We start from the raw sequence: 6,360 nt of genomic DNA on the forward strand, positions 1-6,360 counted from the left end.
AGCTTTTTGTGATTTGCCTAAGGGTTTCTGCTTACTTTCATCAGCCGAAGGATGTATTAGGTGACACAAAATCAATAGTGCATTGTTCAAACACTCTCCCACCTGTTATAAATGCAGACCATGGTTGAAATGAGTATATTGATTTATGCTGCTTGTTTTCCGTTGAAGTTTGACTGGCGTGTTGCTCATTATGTTTGCACAAGGATCTTAATCCCAAGATTTCGTGGCAGATGTGACAGTTGCATTAATTCTGTCTTGTGGTGATTTGTGGTGAAAGAGAAAGCACTTGATAACCATCTATCAATTATAAACGAAGTTCGCGAAACGAAGCTGGTACCAGCTCAAGAAGCCACAAGCCAAATTACATACATTTGAGCCAGTGAAGAGCACAAGAGCACTGATGTAGATGCAGAATGACCCAAATCAAATCAAAAGGTATTTTGTTAAAGAATGAGAGCAGTATTTAGATGGAATTCGGACACAAATAAAATGCTGAGATGTAAGTAACTACATGTCCAGGAGAGGGCGCTTTTATCACACCTGATAGGGCTCAGGCTATTGACAACACACTGATTCTTGGTCTAGGGCTAAACATAATAGCAAGATGTTGTCATTTCTAAAAATATAAGCTATATCTCTAAGTTGTTGCATAAGGAGGCACGTTCTATGTCTTTAAATGCCATTTCCAAGACATCAGAAAGACGTAAGTCAAGACATAAATCTGAACCTTTACTGTGCAAAATAAAATGTCACATGAGGCTATTCTGTGCAAATATATCATGTGTATATTTAATTTAATTTCAGTTATTGCAGCATTAAAGTCAGCCTTTCATCTTCTATAACTTTTAAGATGAATGAAAACTCAAAACTTTTTTTTTATTAATCATAGAATGATGTACGTAAATGTTGTATACCTTCCCTTTGAAGTCATATTACCGATATATAGCTTCACAAGGTGAGCTTTGATGTGTTTAAGCAATCCAGTACTGGATTAATTACAGAGTGAAGGTTTTTCTTGATAAAGCGGCCTTTGAGTGTTCAAACACACACATTCATCTACAGTATGAACTACACTCTTCCTTCAGACAATTCTGAATTAGTGTCCAGTTTGAAGTTAAATAATGCATTTTTAATGAAGGAACACTTGAACTAGCAGAAATCTTACCCAGGATGAACTTTGCAGAGTCTGCATTTAGTACACTTATCCTTTCTGCATTTTAGCTTTTCAGGGTGTTTCTTGGTAACACTGATCTGAGATCTGAATTCCATATTATAGTTTAGATGGGAATGATGATATGCTTCTGCCTTGCTTGCCCAGGCCTGCTTTGTGGTACATACTGTACATTCAGTACGGGATTCAGACAGAACTGCTATTTACTTCAGGCCCTGCAAATGTACTGTAGCTCAAGTAGTCATTTGCCAGATGTAGTAATAATTTTTTTAATCTTAATTTTACAATCACAATCTTTTGCTGAGGAGTCTGTTGACTACCTTCCCATGGTTCTTGATGGAACAGCAAATGGAGTTGACATGCAATGGATATTTTGTCCTGCAACAAGCACATTGCAGCATCTCAGGGATGATGTTTAGTCCCAAACATCATCATATTTAACTGTGAAGTCCCAGCTGTCACAAGCCATTAGAGCACCGCAGGTATGTAGGAAGAGAGGGCTTCAACGGCATATGTGCTTTAAATACTGGGACCTTTTTTCCTCCTAATATTTGAAGCTTCGGTATCATTGAACGCTCCTTGGCAAAATCCTCTGAACTGAGGTTAGAACATTTGGGAAGTGGTAGCGGAGGAGACTAGTCGGATAACATAAACGTCAGCAAGCCGGCATAATGTGTGTTAACTGTCCCCAAAGTGGTGCTAGGAGCAATCTTAATATGGAAAGGACAGCGGTTCTTGGGAATAGGATCAGTACTTCATTAAACAGTACCTGTATGTCATCCTACTCCATTATATGGCCAGCTTGTCCACCAAAACCCCATATCTGAAGACTCATAGGCCTCTTTACACCTGGTATTAATACCCACCTTGGGTGATCCGATCACAAGCGCTCAGCCAAGACAGATTGCTGTTCAGAGCTGGTATTAACATGTGTCCCGAATGTGTCTCCAGTGCCCACTTGCAAAAGGGTAGGACAAGGCCCCTTTAAGGCTAGTCAGTTCACTTGGCGGCCATCTTGGAAATGACTTCAGGCAGCTATTTGCTATGTAGGTGAAGTACAGTTCCCTGAATGGTGGAAAGACTGAAATCTCTATTTGTCAAAATTGTTTTAACAATGCTAGCCATTCAATCAGACGACAATGATTTCAACCTTTTAGGGAACTCTTTATTTTGATGGTCCCTTTTGAACGTTCTGTTGACTATAAGTAACTTTGCAACTACATGTTCACTAACTCTCATTAGAGTATTAGTAGACTATCTGGTTAATATTTGCTAACTCTTTATTGTGGTGGTCCTCAACAGACATTCCACTGAGAGTTAGTAGACATGTATGTGTATGTTACTTATAGTCAACAGAATGTCTAAATAGTCAACTTGTCTAAATAGTCAACTACTTATAGTCAACAGAATGTCTAAAAGGGACCATCATAATGAAGTGAAACCAAATTTGAGCTTCTTTAGCTCAAATTACGCTAAACATTATCCAGTTAATGGTCATGTGGAGTATCCAAACTCTCCATGAGTTTATCCATTTATCCATGTTGTATTCAAGCCCATAAGCACAAACTTCCTAGGAAGACTTGAAGGCAACTTTACCTAAAATGTGAAGTGGCTATTTGCATACCTGGGCTGAACCATTTCGAAAATAGAATTTGAATGATAAGAACACAAAGTGTTTCCAAGATCTTATGGAACCTGTTTTTGGCACTGAGATGGGATCATCCCAGACGGACACTGATACCAGATGAAAACCGCTCCTTTTGTGTCTGGCATACGTCCATTGTTCATTGAGGAATTTTCTAGTGTTTGGTCTCTGGCTATTCCCTCTTCTCGCTTGACTGTATTTCAAAGAGCCAAAGATATTTTGTACACCTGTTATTCCTCAGTCTACAGCATCCATTTAGTGAAACAACTCGCCGACTGTCTGGCCTTTCACTGGATTAAACACATTCTTGCGAATAAGGGGCGTTATCCCAAGCAGAAAAAATACAATTATTACATGCGGTCAGGCTTTTGTGTAACACCTGCACTTTCTAAAAGGACCAGGTAACGAGGGAGAGTGCTTCACACCTGTGTGAAAAATTCGAAAATGATGGTGTCTGCACCATTCGAATAGAATCGCAACCTGGGCCCGTTGAATAGAAACAATTGAAATATTAGCTAAAAAGATAATATGCTTCCAAATCTGGCACTTCCAAGCAGCAACAGATTTTAAATGAAAAGTTAAACTTCAGAAACAGAACAGGAGCAGCCATCTGGACACACCATAAACAGAGTTACTATAATTACTACCATGAGACATTAATGGGACCTGCTTTTCCAACAAACCTCCCACTAGAAACTGCTCATCCTTTCCTCCTTCTGAGTTTCTTGAAATTACAACATACCCACAGTTGTATGATCAGTTTTATGGTACACTATATCACCGGCCCACACTTTAACTCAAGTCATCGGAAGGCTCTGACGTTTGTTTCTTCTTCCATTTTCACTTCTAGTTTCTTGGTTCAGCCTCTTCACTCAGTGTTCAGAAATGTTGATCCCAAACCTCCCCAAGAGACCTCGAAAGACAGTGTCCTTACGTTGCCTCGTTTGGAAGTATGAAGCCCATCAGCTGTAGACAGAAATTGTTTCTGACAAGTGCAAGGTCTATTTGATTTGTACATGCATTAATGTATACGCTGGCGGACCGCCATTAAAAAAAAAAGGCAACATCAGCTGCCAGACAGGTTCTTGTGGATCTTTTGGAAAATACTTTTTGCTGATATTAGGATCAAAGAAGCTCAAATAAATAAATAAAATGGACCAAGCCAAAGAGGTCATCCAAATTTAATACGCAGTCATATCTTTCAAGATGGAGTGCCTGAATCAGCACTGGAGAATGAGTGTGATGTATCATCTCACGGTTTCAGTGAAGTCCTGGAAGGGGATAGTGATTGGCCAGCAGCCAAACAAACTGCAGAACCCAACAGGCCACAGGTCAGGCACAATACCCGGCTTGAATGAGACGTGAATCTCAACTTGGTCCCAAACAAAGCCATTTACAGGATAGATGGAATCTCACGGGCCTGTATTATGGATAAGGGAGCTCTTTTTTAACCTCCAACTGAGATTTATCAACAACTTGTGGCGGGTTGAATTGCTCAGGCAGGAGCCTTGGTCTCTCAGGACTGATGGGTAATGTGAGCTTGTGCCAGGTCCACAGATCAACACAAGGACAATTTTTAAGAGGCACAAGCTGTGAAGTAATGGCAACCCTACTGCTTTTCTTTATGATACATCGTCTTCTTCTTAGTATTATTAAATAAAATGCTAACGTAAGCAACACTATTACTACTACAATTGTTGGGGTAACATGTTACAAGTAACGCGAGTTACGTAATCAGATTACTTTTTTCAAGTGACTAGTAAAGTAATGGACTACTTTTAAATTTACAACAAAACATATTAGCTACTTGTTCAAATAAGTAACACAAGTTTTTCCAATTTATCGACTGACACATTTTCTGTCGTCATGTTGAGAGAAATCAGGAGTAAATGCAGAGGCGTTGTGTGGGCCGTGTGAACGTGATGGTCATTGTAGTTCTAGACTAAATGTGAACATTCATTTACTCATCTCACTTGCACAAAAACAGATCAGTGTTGATGAAAAAAAAGTGAAATGCAAACTCAGATTATTACACAAACCTCCAATAATTAAGTGTTAAATTACACAAATATAGCCTTCTTTATGTAGTTAATCTCAATTTATTAATGAATGTCTTTTTTGCTGACCTTCGATGATCCAATTTAAAGGCACAATATGTAACTTTTTTGCTTTAAAAATAGCAAAAATCACTATATCTATGTTATATATATATTTGTTAAGTTGTGTACTTACATTATCCTGACTTTCAAACCAGGAGAAATTTGTAATTTAATTCGAGAAACGTCCCGTTTCTTTATTTCCGTTTTGTCGCCGCCAATGGCATCATATCCGCGTTGTCCCTGGTTTCCGCTCGTGCTGCCATGGCAACCAGAGCTATGAACCAGAGCCGTCTGATAGTAACCAAAGCGACTGACGCGGACAACTTTGTAGTTCACAATGTCTATTTGCACGCTGTTGTTGTTTCGTTCAAACATTATGGACCATGACAAGCAGACTTTGGATAAAAAAAGGAGAACTAAAATGAGAGTCAATATCAGCGCGGTGTTTTCGAGATGCCGAGAGCTCCCATAGACAGTATATAAACGAGAGCTCCACGTCCGAGACTTCGACCGCTCCTACATGTACTTTATTAAACAGGTGAGCACATTTACATAAAACTAATCAATGTTTTATAGTTCAACAATGATAAAATGTCAGAATGTGATCTGTATGTTATTCTAATGTTGATCTAGTTTACTGCTAGTCTCATACAAACAGACTAACACATACATTTCAACACATTCAAATGCAGTTTAGTGTGATAGTGTAATGTTAGACCAAGTGAAACAGCGCTGCGTTACCTCACAAGTTTAATTTGTCTAATAAACTGACCTGTGAGTAGTAATTCTGCACTCGCGTGTAGTTCGGTAGAATGAAATGTCCGTATTCCTTTTATATCCGCGGGACTCGCGTCGCGTGTGGAGCTGAGAGCTGTCTCTTAGCAATCCCGAACTGCTTCATATCACAGTCATGATAAAAACATTGATGTATTCACTCATCCATAAACATTATTAGATCGGTTGGCTTGACGTTGACGACAAGATCCATAATTCTTAGCAAATGTTGCGTCATCAATCTACGCCTTTGTTATTGTAAATAGGTTAGCGACCCCTAGTGGCGAAAAATGCCATACTGTACGTTTAACCATACCAACAAGCAAAAATGACATAAAATCACATAAACAGAGTTTATTCTCCTGCGTCCTCTTCTTCTGTGATCCAGAATGGCAAAACAGCTGAAAGGTTTGTTTCAGCAGCGCCCTCTACTGTGTACAGGCATAAATTTGCTTTTCCTTCTGCCTGAGGCTTATTCATTTCACTTTTGTTGTGAAAGGGCCTTTACATTTGCCAAAGTAGATTTTTTATTTATTTTTTGTGATACAATCAGAATACCTTAAACTGTGTAGAAACATGCTGAAAAACGGTAGTTATAAAAACAGAACACTAGCAACTGTAAAGCAATATGCTAACAATGCCCTACTTGCAACTACTTTTAGCTACTTATT

The sequence above is a fragment of the Scardinius erythrophthalmus genome, assembly GCF_964197995.2.
Source record: "Scardinius erythrophthalmus genome assembly, chromosome: 14".
Classification (NCBI taxonomy): domain Eukaryota; kingdom Metazoa; phylum Chordata; class Actinopteri; order Cypriniformes; family Leuciscidae; genus Scardinius; species Scardinius erythrophthalmus.